Source organism: Pseudophryne corroboree, chromosome 6 (genome assembly GCF_028390025.1).
Source record: "Pseudophryne corroboree isolate aPseCor3 chromosome 6, aPseCor3.hap2, whole genome shotgun sequence".
Taxonomy (NCBI): Eukaryota; Metazoa; Chordata; class Amphibia; order Anura; family Myobatrachidae; genus Pseudophryne; species Pseudophryne corroboree.
In genome coordinates, this window is record NC_086449.1 from 644,198,368 (window position 1) to 644,216,095 (window position 17,728).

At 45.5% G+C, this 17,728-nt stretch overlaps 1 protein-coding gene across 3 annotated transcripts in view; it reads left to right on the top strand.

The window, feature by feature from the left end:
* P4HA2 (prolyl 4-hydroxylase subunit alpha 2) overlaps positions 1–17,728 on the top strand; it is a 263,726-nt gene that overhangs the window by 77,588 nt on the left and 168,410 nt on the right. The window contains exon 1 of one of the 3 annotated variants that reach the window (XM_063928184.1): positions 674–988. The exons of 1 other annotated variant lie outside the window; for it this stretch is intronic. The gene's annotated coding sequence lies outside the window, so the exon portion shown is untranslated. Of the gene's footprint in view, positions 1–673; positions 989–17,728 lie in introns of those variants that run through there. One more of the 3 variants, XM_063928182.1, reaches the window with a different exon arrangement.

A 17,728-nucleotide genomic window follows, 5' to 3' on the forward strand; every position in this document is an offset into this window, starting at 1 on the left:
ATCCTTTCTGCACATCTCTGATCAAACAGCATCAGATTTCCAGCAATATATATTGCTGCACCTGTGTATAATGCCCACATGAGCCCTTAAGTTCATATATTGTGTGCAAATTTTGCTCTGGTACTAGCCAGTGCCTCCTGAGCCATTTACCTCACCGTACGTCCCTGCTGAGTGGGATGTACCCGTGTACAACCCGATATATGCGGTCTGAAAGCGGTGTATAGTTCCACCATGCTGGCAAAACCTAGTTCTGATGTGATTGGGTAAAAACCAGAATGGTCCGGATGGTGACCTGCATTACAAGCTACACAGTGGCAGCGCTTGTTGCAAGTAGCCAGTCCGGTCCAGCGTTCTTGGGTCTGGACTGTTTCAGTTTTTACCCAATCCTGCCAGTGCTGCTTACCATATAGTCAGGTGTGTGACTTCACATCCTGAATTTGGAATATACAGCACTAGGCTGAAAGCTTAATTAAGAGGGATCTATACGCATTTTTTTAATTAATCAGTTTTATTATTATTATTGTTGTTTAAACACTGGAGCTATGTCACCTCTCTGCTAGCTTCTAATGATACATAAGCGTGGCATGACACTGCGGTGTAACACAGCTGTGGTGGGATTTGTAATTACTGTATACACAGTTACAGGCAGCACAGGACGGGAACCTCCCACCCGAGACAGATCGACCCCCACTAACATCTGCAGGCATGTAAGCAGGAAAAGCGACACGTAGCGCCAGTGTCTCCCCATCCCCAGCAGTAGCATCAGCAGCGTGACCGGCTGCACGGACGCTCGGGGAGAAGGGGGCCTGGCCGGATCCCACGTCAGTGGGGACTGGGCTGCGCTGTCTGGCTGGGAGGGATCATCTGGTTCCTGGCCGCAGACTCCCGTACATGCCCTGTGTACGCCGCCTGCCATAGCATAACCTGAGGAGGCTGCGCTCGCACTAGCACGCAGGTCGCTCATCCACTCCACGCACTAGTGTCAGCGGTAAGTAGCACTCTAGCCATTGCTGCTGTACAGGGAGGAAAATCACAGTTAGGCAAAACTTGAAATAAGTTCTGTTCTGCAATGGGGGTTGCAGCATCATGTTCATGTCTAATGTGATAAGCGCGGAATATTATCCCTTTAGAGCATGAAAAGTTGGGACAGAGAGGGACTTGGTGCTGCGCCCTCACTGGCATGTTCTGTGCAACAGGACCCAGTAATAATCATCACTGCCAGGGAACATGTTCCTGGCTGGGAAACAATGCACAGAGGTGGTCATTCCGAGTTGTTCGTTTGCTGGCAGTTTTTAGCAGCCGTACAAACGCTATGCCACCTCCTACTGGGAGTGTATTTTAGCTTAGCAGAAGTGCGAACGAAAGGATCGCAGAGAGCGGCAAAGTTTTTGTGTGCAGTTTTGGAGTAGCTCAATACCTACTCAAAGCTTGCGATGACTTCAGACTGTTCAGTTCCTGTTTTTACGTCACAAACACGCCCTGCGTTCGCTCAGCCACGCCTGCGTTTTTCCTGGCACGCCTGCGTTTTTTCAAACTCTCCCTGAAAACGGTCAGTTGACACCCAGAAACGCCCACTTCATGTCAATCACTCTGTGGCAGCCAGTGCGACTGAAAAGCATCGCTAGACCTTGTGTGACACTACATAGTTCGTTGTAATAGTACGTCGTGTGTGCGCATTGCGCCGCATACGCATGCACAGAAGTGACTTTTTTTGCCTCATCGCTGCACAGCGAACGAATGCAGCTAGCGATCAACTCGGAATGACCCCCAGAGTCTGTGGATGTCTGCTGTGTGTATACTGTGCCACAGTGTATTATACCTAGTTACTGTGTACTACTAGTACTTCATCGTGAGTTATTGCTCTGTACATCGGTGATTTCCACGTACTGAGATCATTATACTGGATCCCAAATAAAACAGGAATAGTCTTATTTTTTAAATTCAAATATGTATTAACCTTAAAAATGTGTGTGTGGCTATTATGCATGACATGCATTAGTCTAATAACTAGTTAATTTTACTTCCACTGTGGACTTTGGCCGGTATTCTATTAGCCCTGATGCCGCTACAGCCGATCAAAACGGGCAGATATTGCGATAATGATGATGGACATTATCGCGGTATCCAATTAGAGGCCACATTGTACCCGTGATTGCATGAAAACACATGGGATCGGGGATAAGTCCTCAGTCTCATGTGTTTTCTCTGACGTCCTAAGTGGATGCTGGGGACTCCGTCAGGACCATGGGGAATAGCGGCTCCCCAGGAGACAGGGCACAAAAGTAAAAGCTTTAGGATCAGGTGGTGTGCACTGGCTCCTCCCCCTATGACCCTCCTCCAAGCCTCAGTTAGATTTTTGTGCCCGGCCGAGAAGGGTGCAATCTAGGTGGCTCTCCTAAAGAGCTGCTTAGAGTAAAAGTTTTGTTAGGTTTTTTATTTTCAGTGAGTCCTGCTGGCAACAGGCTCACTGCTACGAGGGACTTAGGGGAGAGAAGTGAACTCACCTGCGTGCAGGATGGATTGGCTTCTTAGGCTACTGGACACCATTAGCTCCAGAGGGAGTCGGAACACAGGTCTCACCCTGGGGTTCGTCCCGGAGCCGCGCCGCCGACCCCCTTGCAGATGCCGAAAAGTGAAGAGGTCCAGAAACCGGCGGCAGAAGACTCTTCAGTCTTCATAAGGTAGCGCACAGCACTGCAGCTGTGCGCCATTGTTGTCAGCACACTTCATAGCAGCGGTCACTGAGGGTGCAGGGCGCTGGGGGGGGCGCCCTGGGCAGCAATGATAGTACCTTATTCTGGCTAAAAATACATCACATATAGCCCCTGGGGGCTATATGGATGTATTTAACCCCTGCCAGGTCTCAGAAAAACGGGAGAAGAAGCCCGCCGAAAAGGGGGCGGGGCCTATTCTCCTCAGCACACAGCGCCATTTTCCCTCACAGAAATGCTGGTGGGAAGGCTCCCAGGCTCTCCCCTGCACTGCACTACAGAAACAGGGTTAAAACAGAGAGGGGGGGGCACTTATTTGGCGATATGTATATATATATTAAAATGCTATAAGGGAAAAACACTTATATAAAGGTTGTCCCTGTATAATTATAGCGTTTTTGGTGTGTGCTGGCAAACTCTCCCTCTGTCTCCCCAAAGGGCTAGTGGGGTCCTGTCCTCTATCAGAGCATTCCCTGTGTGTGTGCTGTGTGTCGGTACGTGTGTGTCGACATGTATGAGGACGATGTTGGTGAGGAGGCGGAGCAATTGCCTGAAATGGTGATGTCACTCTCTAGGGAGTCGACACCGGAATGGATGGCTTATTTAAGGAATTACGTGATAATGTCAACACGCTGCAAGGTCGGTTGACGACATGAGACGGCCGGCAAACAAATTAGTACCTGTCCAGGCGTCTCAAACACCGTCAGGGGCTGTAAAACGCTCATTTACCTCAGTCGGTCGACACAGACACGGACACTGACTCCAGTGTCGACGGTGAAGAAACAAACGTATTTTCCTTTAGGGCCACACGTTACATGTTAAGGGCAATGAAGGAGGTGTTACATATTTCTGATACTACAAGTACCACAAAGAAGGGTATTATGTGGGGTGTGAAAAAACTACCTGTAGTTTTTCCTGAATCAGATAAATTAAATGAAGTGTGTGATGATGCGTGGGTTTCCCCCGATAGAAAATTATTGGCGGTATACCCTTTCCCGCCAGAAGTTAGGGCGCGTTGGGAAACACCCTTTAGGGTGGATAAGGCGCTCACACGCTTATCAAAACAAGTGGCGATACCGTCTCCAGATAGGGCCGCCCTCAAGGAGCCAGCTGAGAGGCTGGAAAATATCCTAAAAAGGTATATACACACATACTGGTGTTATACTGCGACCAGCGATCGCCTCAGCCTGGATGTGCAGCGCTGGGGTGGCTTGGTCGGATTCCCTGACTGAAAATATTGATACCCTTGACAGGGACAGTATTTTATTGACTATAGAGCATTTAAAGGATGCATTTCTATATATGCGAGATGCACAGAGGGATATTTGCACTCTGGCATCAAGAGTAAGTGCGATGTCCATATCTGCCAGAAGATGTTTATGGACACGACAGTGGTCAGGTGCTGCAGATTCCAAACGGCACATGGAAGTATTGCCGTATAAAGGGGAGGAGTTATTTGGGGTCGGTCCATCGGACCTGGTGGCCACGGCAACAGCTGGAAAATCCACCTTTTTTACCCCAAGTCACATCTCAGCAGAAAAAGACACCGTCTTTTCAGCCTCAGTCCTTTCGTCCTCATAAGGGCAAGCGGGCAAAAGGCCAGTCATATCTGCCCAGGGATAGAGGAAAGGGAAGAAGACTGCAGCAGGCAGCCCATTCCCAGGAACAGAAGCCCTCCACCGCTTCTGCCAAGTCCTCAGCATGACGCTGGGGCCGTACAAGCGGACTCAAGTGCGGTGGGGGGTCGTCTCAAGAGTTTCAGCGCGTAGTGGGCTCACTCGCAAGTGGACCCCTGGATCCTACAAGTAGTATCCCAGGGGTACAGATTGGAAATTCGAGACGTCTCCCCCTCGCAGGCTCCTGATGTCTGCTTTACCAACGTCTTCCTCCGACAGGGAGGCAGTATTGGAAACAATTCACAAGCTGTATTCCCAGCAGGTGATAATCAAAGTACCCCTCCTACAACAAGGAAAGGGGTATTATTCCACACTATATTGTGGTACTGAAGCCAGACGGCTCGGTGAGACCTATTCTAAATGGGAAATCTTTGAACACTTACATACAAAGGTTCAAATCAAGATGGAGTCACTCAGAGCAGTGATAGCGAACCAGGAAGAAGGGGACTATATGGTGTCCCTGGACATCAAGGATGCTTACCTCCATGTCCCAAATTGCCCTTCTCACCAAGGGTACCTCAGGTTCGTGGTACGGAACTGTCACTATCAGTTTCAGACGCTGCCGTTTGGATTGTCCACGGCACCCCGGGTCTTTACCAAAGTAATGGCCGAAATGATGATTCTTCTTCAAAGAAAAGGCGTCTTAATTATCCCTTACTTGGACGATCTCCTGATAAGGGCAAGGTCCAGAGAACAGTTGGAAGTCGGAGTAGCACTATCTCAAGTAGTTCTACGACAGCACGGGTGGATTCTAAATATCCAAAATCGCAGCCGTTTCCGACGACACGTCTGCTGTTCCTAGGGATGGTTCTGGACACAGTCCAGAAAAAGGTGTTTCTCCCGGAGGAGAAAGCCAGGGAGTTATCCGAGCTAGTCAGGAACCTCCTAAAACCAGGAAAAGTGTCAGTGCATCATTGCACAAGAGTCCTGGGAAAAATGGTGGCTTATTACGAAGCGATTCCATTCGGCAGATTCCATGCAAGAACTTTTCAGTGGGATCTGCTGGACAAATGGTCCGGATCGCATCTTCAGATGCATCAGCGGATAACCCTATCTCCAAGGACAAGGGTGTCTCTCCTGTGGTGGTTACAGAGTGCTCATCTTCTAGAGGGCCGCAGATTCGGCATTCAGGATTGGATGCTGGTGACCACGGAGGCCAGCCTGAGAGGCTGGGGAGCAGTCACACAGGGAAAAAATTTCCAGGGAGTGTGACTTTTCTCCACATAAATATACTGGAGCTAAGGGCAATTTACAATGCTCTAAGCTTAGCAAGACCTCTGCTTCAAGGTCAGCCGGTATTGATCCAGTGGGACAACATCACGGCAGTCGCCCACGTAAACAGACAGGGCGGCACAAGAAGCAGGAGGGCAATGGCAGAAACTGCAAGGATTTTTCGCTGGGCGGAAAATCATGTGATAGCACTGTCAGCAGTGTTCATTCCGGGAGTGGACAACCTCCACCCGGGAGAGTGGGGACTTCATCGGGAAGTTTTCCACATGATTGTGAACCGTTGGGAAAGACCAAAGGTGGACATGATGGCGTCCCGCCTGAACAAAAAACTGGACAAGTATTGCGCCAGGTCAAAAAACCCTCAGGCAATAGCTGTGGACGTTCTGGTAACACCGTGGGTGTACCAGTCGGTGTATGTCTTCCCTCCTCTGCTTCTCATACCCAAGGTATTGAAAATTTTAAGACGTAGAGGAGTAAGAACTATACTCGTGGCTCCGGATTGGCCAAGAAGGACTTGGTACCCGGAACTTCAAGAGATGCTCACAGAGGACTCATGGCCTCTGCCGCTAAGAAGGGACTTGCTTCAGCAAGTACCATGTCTGTTCCAAGACTTACCGCAGCTGCGTTTGACGGCATGGCGGTTGAACGCCGGATCCTAAGGGAAAAAGGCATTCCGGAAGAGGTCATTCCTACCCTGGTCAAAGCCAGGAAGGTGGTGACCGCACAACATTATCACCACATGTGGCGAAAATATGTTGCGTGGTGTGAGGCCAGGAAGGCCCCACGAAGAAATTTCAACTCGGTCGTTTCCTGCATTTCCTGCAAACAGGAGTGTCTATGGGCCTCAAATTGGGGTCCATTAAGGTTCAAATTTCGGCCCTGTCGATTTTCTTCCAGAAAGAATTGGCTTCAGTTCCTGAAGTCCAGAAGTTTGTCAAGGGAGTACTGCATATACAACCCCCTTTTGTGCCTCCAGTGGCACTGTGGGATCTCAACGTAGTTCTGGGATTCCTCAAATCACATTGGTTTAAACCGCTCAAATCTGTGGATTTGAAATATCTCACAGGGAAAGTGACCATGCTGTTGGCCCTGGCCTCGGCCAGGCGAGTGTCAGAATGGGCGGCGTTTGTCTCACAAAAGCCCATATCTGACTGTCCATTCGGACAGGGCAGAGCTGCGGACTCGTCCCCAGTTTCTCCCTAAGGTGGTGTCAGTGTTTCACCTGAACCAGCTTATTGTGGTACCTGCGGCTACTAGGGACTTGGAGGACTCCAAGTTGCTAGATGTTGTCAGGGCCCTGAAAATATAGTTTCCAGGACGGCTGGAGTCAGGAAAACTGACTTGCTGTTATCCTGTATGCACCCAACAAACTGGGTGCTCTTGCTTCTAAGCAGACGATTGCTAGTTGGATGTGTAGTACAATTCAGCTTGCTCATTCTGTGGCAGGCCTGCCACAGCCAAAATATGTAAATGCCCATTCCACAAGGAAGGTGGGCTCATCTTGGGCGGCTGCCCGAGGGGTCTCGGCTTTACAACTTTGCCGAGCTGATACTTGGTCAGGGGCACACCCTGACTGAGGAGGACCTGGAGTTCTCTCATTCGGTGCTGCAGAGTCATCCGCACTCTCCCGCCCGTTTGGGAGCTTTGGTATAATCCCCATGGTCCTGACGGAGTCCCCAGCATCCACTTAGGACGTCAGAGAAAATAAGAATTTACTTACCGATAATTCTATTTCTCGTAGTCCGCAGTGGATGCTGGGCGCCCATCCCAAGTGTGGATTGTCTGCAATACTTGTACATAGTTATTGTTACAAAAATCGGGTTATTATTGTTGTGAGCCATCTTTTCAGAGGCTCCGCTGTTATCATGCTGTTAACTGGGTTCAGATCACAGGTTGTACAGTGTGATTGGTGTGGCTGGTATGAGTCTTACCCGGGATTCAAAATCCTTCCTTATTGTGTACGCTCGTCCGGGCACAGTATCCTAACTGAGGCTTGGAGGAGGGTCATAGGGGGAGGAGCCAGTGCACACCACCTGATCCTAAAGCTTTTACTTTTGTGCCCTGTCTCCTGCGGAGCCGCTATTCCCCATGGTCCTGACGGAGTCCCCAGCATCCACTACGGACTACGAGAAATAGAATTATCGGTAAGTAAATTCTTATTATCGCTGCTTTGGTAGCCACTTATCGCGTATTTGTTTCCGGGAGCCTGAGGCCCCCCGAAGCATATTCCCCGATGAGTGCCGGCATCGGGGCTAATAGGATAGCCCCAGCCATCCTATTAGCAGCGGTAAAGTACCGCTGCTAATAGGATACCGCCCTTAGGGAGGTATCCAATTACCTGTGATAGTGCCACGGCTACGAAAAACTTTTATTTTTCACTTTTTTATCACCCCTATCCAATTAGGTTGTGCGAAAATACAAAGGTCCTGCGAAAAGTCGCAGACCTGTATATTTTCGCGGCACTTATCGCGTATTATGCAGCGTAATCCGTGGTAGTGAGTAGGCTTTATTATAACTAACTAGTAAGTTTTTTTCATATACCTGGTTCACTCCCCACTCCCACCCCTGAACTACTGTTACTTACTCTGTGTAGTCCTCTATGATCAGTCATGTCCACCTACTTCCCTCTTCCACTGTGTATGTCAATCTCAGGACTGACCGTATCACAGAATTTACCAAACTTTACAGTCCAGGTTTTAAGGACATCCATGCTTGAGCACAGGTGACTGCGTTTTTATCACCTATCCTATTTCACAATGGTGGTAACGGATTTGCGCGATAATTCTACCTGGCAAAACCAGAGATAAGTATAGGAGAAAAAGGGGAAATCTGCCTGTACCCCAAAAAAGCCAAACGAATATAGGAAAACATTATAGAAGTATATTAGTGGCCATAATAAAACTGTTTGGTGTAATTAAATTGGGTAAAATGGTTGTTATATGCTTTTTTTTTTTTTTTGCCAAAATAAGTGCTGTCATTAAATTTGGGGTACATAAAAATGTGTATAAGTATAAATTTGGGTCATTCTAGGGGACTTAAAAAAATGGACTGATTATTCCCACCTGCAAGTCTAAAAACACTTGTCCCACTCATAAAGCACCACAATACCTGTCCCATACCTTGTGCCCCAATAGCCATTACTTTGCATTTTTTGACCCCAAAAATGACATCTCATTATTAAGCAATTAAAAGTAATAAAAAACATCTAAGTGCCTAATTAGTCGTTCAGGGGAGTGTCCAAGTGGTTCATAACCAAATCCCCGTATTTTTACCTTAAAATAGGGATTTTGCACTACTTCTTACCAATTCTGAGATAGTGATAAGAAATTTGAGATAAACACTATAGAGACTTTTCGGCGATAACTTTTCGCAGCTAATTGGATATAGACTTATCGCAAATGCAATAAAATATTGCTAAACCGCATTATTGCGGCTAATTGGATACCGCCCTTAAATTGAGCAATAGTGCTGTGTTTCATAGGTACATTCTTATTCCTGAGAGTAGCAAGTTTAGATAGGGAATATTTAATCTTTTATATACTTTTTATGTTGGTGGGAGCGGGTTATGTCTGACTTCATAATGAAGGGACACTGGAAATATTTCACCCAATCACAGGCCAGCAGAATCTGTGATGTTCTTTCACTGTGATTATTAGTTGAGGTTTGTGTGGACAATGGCATTTTGTATACAGGTTGAGTATCCCATATCCAAATATATGGAACATTCTGAAATACGGAATTTGAGAGTGAGAGTGAGATAGTGAAACCTTTGTTTTCTGATGGCTTAGTATAAACAAACTTTGTTTAATACACAAATTTATTAAAAATATTGTATTAAATGACCTCCAGGCTGTGTGTATAAAATAAAGGTGTATATGAAACATAAATGAATTGTGTGAATGTACACAAACTTTCTGTAATGCACAAAGCTATTAAAAATATTGGATTAAATTACCCTCAGGCTGTGTGTATAAGGTGTATATGAAACATAAATGCATTCTGTGCTTAGACTTGGGTCTCATTGCCATGATATCTCATTATGGTATGCAATTATTCCAAAATACGGAAAAATCCGATATCCAAAATACATCTGGTCCCAAGCATTTTGGATAAGGGATGCTCAACCTGTACTTGTCTTCTACAAAACATGGAAATAGAGCATAGTATTCATTTATAATGACAGCATTTCTTTATTTAATTAATAAAAATACAATTTTTACTTGCCTGTTTTTGGTGTCTCTGAAAACCTGTGTAGGGACCTGTTATATATCTGCCCAATTTGCCATTTATAAAGTTGTGCTTCAACAATATGTACTATTAAACGAACAATGTAGTTTCACACAGGGTCTAGTGAAGCTTTTCAGTCGCACTGCTGACTGCAGAGTGATTAGCAGGAAGTGGAAGTTTCTGGGTGTCAACTAACCGTTTTCTGGGAGTGTTCGTTAAAACGCAGGCGTGCCAATAAAAACGCAGGCGTGGCTGGGCGAACGCAGGGCGTGTTTTTGACGTCAAAACAGGAACTGAATAGTCTGAAGAGATCGCAAGCGCTGAGTAGGTTTAGAGCTACTCAGAAACTGCACAAAATAAATTTGTAGCCGCTCTGCGATCCTTTCGTTCGCACTTCTGCATAGCGTTTGCACGGCTGCTAAAAACTGCTAGTGAGTGATCAACTCGGAATGACCACCATAGTGTGCATTCAGTCACTGCTTCTCATGTTTAGCAGGGGCAGGGGCAGGATTTTAGTGGGTGATGAGCAAATTTCAATTGTCAAGTGTTGTATAAGAATGGGAGGTACTGATGGCAAACACAATTTCCATGTTTGTTAAATTTTTCTTAGTCAAATACCACGTGGGCATTAAACTGCTATGATACATTTCTGTATATAATAAGTTTCGTGTTAACATAAAATCACAATAGTAATCATGCTGATTTTCCGCCCAGTGCGCACGCGCAGGGAGATATCTGCGCGGACCAGGAAATGGATTTGCATTGCACCAATGTGAACGCCTCTGCCTGATTGACAGGCAGAGGCGGTCGGTTGTGGCGTTGCAGGGTAGTGCCGGCACAAACTGGGGCTGGTCTGGGCAGTTTTTGTCAAAGGGGAAAATGGTGGTGGCTCGACTGCCGTCCCAGCCAGGCTGCGGAGGCAGGGGGCTTCCCTTATTCATCGATGCGATCGCAGTTGAATTGCGATCACATCGCTGGCGGTCAGTGGCCTTACCCTGTGAAGCAGGCGAGTGATCGCAGTTGCAGTTTTGCTAAATTACCAAAACTTCAACTGAAGATGAATGAGGGCCCAAGTACAGATCACAGGATTCTGAGGTAATCCATTTGTTCATAGGTGTGCTAACCAATGTACAGTTTCTGTTGATGTAAGCTGTGTGTGCGCACATTCAGATGATATTATACCTTATTGCTGTATACTACTAAAACTATATAGAGCGTTACTGGTGTCGGCTAATTGTTCTCTAATGGGCAAAACCATGTGCACTGCAGGTAGGGCAGATATAACATGTGCAGAGAGAGTTAGATTTGGGTGGGTTATATTGTTTCTGTGCAGGGTAAATACTGGCTGCTTTATTTTTACACTGCAATTTAGATTTCAGTTTGAACACACCACACCCAAATCTAACTCTCTCTGCACAGGTTATATCTGAGCCCTGCACTGCACATGGGGGGTTATTCAGACCTGATCGCACGCTAGGATTTTTTGCTGTGCTGCGATCAGGTCAGAACTGCGCATGCATATGCACCGCAATGCGCGGGCGCATTGTATTGCTACAGTGCGGATCATTGCTGGGCGCTGGATTGTACGAAGAATCCATTCACACAGCCGATCACAAGGTGGTTGACAGTAAGAAGGCGTTTCTGGGTATCAACTGACCGTTTTCTGGAAGTGGTAGGAAAAACGCAGGCGTGTCCAAGCGTTTGCAGGGCGGGTGTCTGATGTCAATTCCGGGCCAGAACAGGCTGAAGTGATCGCAGCGGCTGAATAAGTTCTGAGCTACTCAGAAACTGCACAAAACTTTTTTGTAGTGGTCGGCTGCACATGCACACTTGCACAGCTAAAATACACTCCCCTATAGGCGGCGACTATGTGATCGCAGCGCTGCAAAAAATAGCTAGCGATCAGATCTGAATGACCCCCATGGTTTTGCCCATTAGAGAAAAATGTTGCTGCTGCGATCAGGTCTGAATTAGGCCCTTAGTCATTTCTACTGATGTGTTTTCATGAACCCATTATACTGGATTCCAAATAAAACCAGAACAGCCTTATTTTTATAAACCTGAAAATGTGTATGTTTTCGTAGTGTGGGTAGTGTGTATTTGTTTAAATTGGCAGCACTGAAGTTCTGTAGCCCCAGATAGGCAAGGAAACCATTAAATAGAATAAAAATAAAACAAAAGAGAAATTAAATTAGAAGTAGCGAGCAAACAGATGTGAGTTAAGACAAAATATGTGCAAATTCTCAGAGCTCGATATGTGCAAAACCATGACTAAAATGAAACTAAAGGACTTTGAATTTTGCACGATGGAGATGTTCAATTATTCTGCTTGCACCCTCCTGAGGTAACAAGCAGAAATGTGTGAAAAGTCCAGCTTTTCGCACATTTTTGTCAGCCGATTTAACCTGGTGAATTTGGGTGCTACATATGTGAAAAGTAATGGATGCCCAGTTACTCATGCCTGACTGGGAAAATTAATATTGCCCTGTTACTTTAGATGGGAGATCAGGCGCGAGAGGATGTGCAAAAACAATTGAATTCTCCCCCAAAAGGTTTGATTCAATTATAATTGATGCACTGTGTATCCATTCAGTATTTCTGTATTTATGACGCACCCTAAAATGCCTGATTTAGGGTCAGTGAAAGGGTTCTGTTGCAGTGATTCCAAAGTAATGTTATATCACCCCAAATTGAATTGAGCCCATAGTTTGAGAAAATGAAAGGGAAGTTTGTTATAAATGGCGCTGATTGCATTATGTCCTCCCTCTTATAAGTAGTTTTGTTGCTGTAAGTAATAGAGGATACTTTAGGTCACGTGGTTGTACTGGTGTTTCACGAGAACATTTTGGAACCCCTTTTCAGAGATAACACAGTGTTTATTCTAGGGTACTTGTTTAGCTGTGTGTGGTATTAGTTTCAAAGGCTTTCCTTCACTTATATTTAAATTGTAGTGTAGCGCTCAGTCCTAGCTGCTAATTTTGTTTGTCTATGTGAAAATAGTGTTGTCTGTGAGTACCCTTGGGTTAGATATAGCCAAATATATGCGATATGGTGATAGCTCTTGTAAAGGTCTATGGGTTCACAGATAAATCGTAATATATTTCCAAAAATGTCCACATATAGCTCGTTAATATTACAAATGACGAGTTTTATTGGTTGCTAATAATAAGGTTAGAAATAAATGAAAAGGTGATATACTGAAAGAGTTATTGAATAAGACGTTTTGTCTGTAAGTTCATTAAGTATGTGCTGCAGCCTGCGGCGTCCCGCACAGCTGCTGATAGTCTTTTGTCAAAAGACTATCAGCAGCTGTGCGGGACGCCGCAGGCTGCAGCACATACTTAATGAACTTACAGACAAAGCGTCTTATTCAATAACTCTTTCAGTATATCACCTTTTCATTTATTTCTAACCTTATTATTAGCAACCAATAAAACTCGTCATTTGTAATATTAACGAGCTATATGTGGACATTTTTGGAAATATATTACGATTTATCTGTGAACCCATAGACCTTTACAAGAGCTATCACCATATCGCATATATTTGGCTATATCTAACCCAAGGGTACTCACAGACAACACTATTTTCACATAGACAAACAAAATTAGCAGCTAGGACTGAGCGCTACACTACAATTTAAATATTTCTGCAATTTGTAGTCTGGTCGCCTACAAGTGTTAGCAGCTCGTCCACACATTAGGATCTCAGTGCGCAGATAACCCAACAACAATACTTTCCTTCACTTATAATGCGTAAGATCTACCCACTGAATTCCAGATCTACCCACCCAATTCCACATCTGCCCACTGAATTGTGGATAAGCACTAGAAGCCTGATACCGAGATGTACGCACTTCCAATGTCAGATGTACAGTAGTGGAGCGATTTCCTCTGCACTGCGCATGCTGCTAAGTCATGCTGTGTATGTGTCCTGATTGTGGGCCCGATTCAGCATCCGTTGTTAACGAGCAGAAATCGCTATTTGGTGATTTCCACTCTCCTGCACATGCACGCACGCTGCTGTATGCATGCGCGAGGCCTTAGATTACGTTCGCAATCTAAGTCCTGGTAGGGGGGTGAGGGGCTACAGGACGTGTTTGCAGCATTTTGGGGGTGTTGTGGTGGCGTTGGTGGGGGGCGCAGTCTGGACAACAGAGGTGTGTCCAGACCACCACGCACAGCCGCTGCGACCCAAAATATGTCAGTCCGGCGACTGTAGCTGCTAAGCCAGGGGGCAACACTTCAGCAGGGAGGGGGACCCAGCATGTAGGACAGCCTTGCCCTGTGCTGTGCGGCACCCCGCGTGCTAGAGAACGGATTTGTAGTTTTGCGAATACTTGCAGAAATAAAACTCATGCTGAATTAGTCACAGTGTTGCAGTTGAATGCAGGGAGAAGTGCATTGTAAGTGTAGTGGACGTTCCTGGGCACTCATGGTCCATCTTAAGGCCGAGTTATGAGAGTGTTGCGTGTGTGTTGATGAAAGCGGTTACATACCTAGACCCTTGGGGGTCTATTCATGTAGAAAACGAAAATAGAATTGCTACTTATCACTATACCGTATAGCTGTAATAAGTAGCAATTCATGTATACTCACCCTTCCGAGGATGCGCTGCGGTGTCTGGGGCTCCTCCGGTGAGGTCATCTCCAGCGGTCCTTCCCAGCAATGCGCGGAGTCCAGCGGCGTGTCCCTTTGCGCATGCGCAGGGTGTTGACCTCCCGGCAGGCCGCAGTGGTTGCTGGGAGGTCGGGGAGAGGAGCCAGCGCAAGGTGCCGAGCAGCGATCAGGGAAGCATTGAGCTTCCCTGCCATCTCCGCACTACAGTTCAGGTTACGCCGTCCTGAGATAGCGAACCTGAACTCCATGGAGAAGCGGAAAGCAGAGCTTTCAGCACCTTCATGAATCGCACTTATCATACAAAGCTATGGTGATGCGATTCAGGCACAGAGCGGGGGTGCCGCTGAAGAAGTCAGAGACTTCTCCACGGTATCCCGCTCTGTGAATTGCAGTAGGCAGAGAAAAGCCCTGTTTAACGCAAAACAGGGCTTTTCAGTGCTCCATGAATAGACCCCTTGATCACTCACATAGGAGGCCATACTCTTACGGAAAAAGTGCAGCTGCCATAGTGCTGGTGCAAGTTTCGATGGTGTGACTGAAGGTGTTGTCTAAGACGCACCAATCGGTATTACTGTATGTTCGGACGCTGACAGTGGGCGTCTCAGTCCTTGCACATTCATACGCACGTGTGCACCAGTGAGGGACTTTGTATCATCATTTACATAAAGAGCGTCTGCTTCTGTTTCTTTCTCTGAATCAGACCATAGATGTCGCACACACTCTGTTACTCGTACAAGTATTAGCAATCAACTTCGATGCTACTCCATCATTAGTGTAGGCAGTCCTATTAATTGTTACAAACAATAATTAAGAATAGGTCTATGATTAGATATTGTAATACATCCCCACACTAGGCTATGATAACGCCTCTCATTTAGAATCACTTAATGTCACCTGTGTTTCTTCAGAGTGTTTCCGAATATGAACATGCAAATCATTGGTTAGGTGACCAGCCTCAGTCTCTCTGCTTCATTCTATTGGAAAGCCTAATAGTTTCTTCTTTCATTGTGTGTGGCTGTAATTAATAGCAGAGCTGGATAGTTCTTGGCAGGGAAGTGGGTGATGCAGGCAATACATGTGTCTCACAGTTGGCAAATCCTACAGATTAGAAAACTGACTTTATATACACATAGTCTCTGCCTCATTTTTATATCGCAGTGACACCCACAGATTATAGAACATTTCATACTTTTCTGCTTTATCTTGTTTTTTTTTGATAGACGTAAAATATTACTACTAACATTATAGTATTAATTTAGTGCACACAAGGCATAACCAACAAAGTGACCATCACCCCATCATTACTGTATCAGTACAATAGCTGCCATGTAACAATATTTGAGTATTAGCATATAATGTTGCTTTAATAATTGTGGCTTTCATTTGACACTGTGTATGAAACCTAAATCATCCATCTGTCTGTATGAAACAGTTCTTTGTTCGGGTTCAGTTTGATTTACCGATGGACAAAATACTGACTGTCATAATCCCGACAGCCATTGTCGACATGGACACCGTTTAAGTGTACCACTTTACCTGGCATGGCTCGTGGTTGCGCTGGCCACACTATTATATTACCCCTCCAGATCCACTGGGGTGGTAAAGTATGAACAAGTCTGTTTTTTTTTAGCAAAAATTCCTTAAAAAAGCATGTTGGCATTTCAAATGTCTGGCTTCTAACTATGAGGTCGATTCAATTCACCGACAGTTGAATAGCGCCGGGAATTAGCACCCGTCGCTATTCAATTCAGCTCAAGTTAAGCCGGCGAATGCCTGTTCTCCCGGACTTAACAGGTTGATTTGTCGGGAGAACAGGTATTCTCTGACTTAACTCCCCGCCGCGATGCTGATTTCCAACAGAATCAGCCTCGCGCCGGCCGCTCGGCAGCACTTTTGTCGGATTTCCTCTCTCATCCCCCGGGGGTGAGAGAAGAATTCCCGACAATTGAGTGTCACTTGGCGCTGTATTGAATAGCGCCGGGAGCTAATTCCCAGCGCTATTCAACTGTCGGTGAATTGAATCGACCCCTATGTTGACGCTTTGAACATGACGGTATAATGAATGTCAGTATTTTGACCATGTCGGTATGTTGACAGTAGGTCAATAGCTGTCGGGATTATGATCGTACGTATTGTCCCCGTCGGTAAATCAGCTGCTACCCCTTTATATAACCTCGGTAATAACAACCCATATTCACAATGTTTCTGTACACAAGTAATTGCGTATAAAACAATAGCTATAATAAATACACTGTAGTTAAAAGCTTAAATTGTCCCTGGATATAAACTTGTCTTCTTAGCGCTCTGTACGTAGTCATTGTCTATTACCACCAGGCTTATGTTTGTACTGTAGCTCGGCTTTTCTCCCAAAAGTAACTCCAGTTATTTTATACCTGTCTTAAAACTTTTTACTAGCAATTGTTAAATTTTATTTTTACGTTGGATTGCAGTGACTGCTTCAGTTGTATATGATTATACTCGCAGCATGAAGCTCAGCCACGTTACGTTTAAATGACTTTACAATGTTTTCTGTATTTCTCGGTTGTTACTTATTGCCTGTTTTTACTGACTTTTTGAAAAAGTGACTATAAAAGGGGATATTTAGAAATAATGAAGGGAATGGAGAGGATGCATGTAACAGGGATCCGGACAGGATCACAGCGTTCGGGATATCCCCTTGTAACGCACACTATTGTTGTCTTGTGCAGTCTTTTTACATACAAGGTCTTAAGTTTGGCCACTTTTTTTTTTATTGTATTTGCTGTGTTCTCCATATATTGTGAACTGTGTTGTTTAAGTTTCCTTTTGTATCTGAGTGAATTTAACAATACAGTCTTATGCAATTTGAGTATAAATAAACAATAGCTAAACAGTAATATTTACAAGAATGGGGTATCGTGATAAAATACCCTATTATGTAATGTCCAGTTATTAAACATTATTTTGCACGCAAAAGTCTACTCACATGCTGAAGGCCATCCAGCAGGTGTGTGGTGCCACCCAATGATGCGTTCACAAGTTAATTGCGAACGCATCAGTTTGTGGTCTACCTCTACCTACGCAGCCGGCACCTTTTATTTCTCAGGGCAGCTGCATGTAATGTCACACAGCTGCCCCAAAAATGGTCTGGACACGCCTGCATTGTCCAGACTGTGCCTGGTAAACACTGTGGTGCTGTGCCCCCCAAGTTCTGCGGCTGTCAATCACCATGTGATCGCGCCGCTTCACGGTCGTGCACGCGCACTATTGCCAGTGCGCGTGTGCA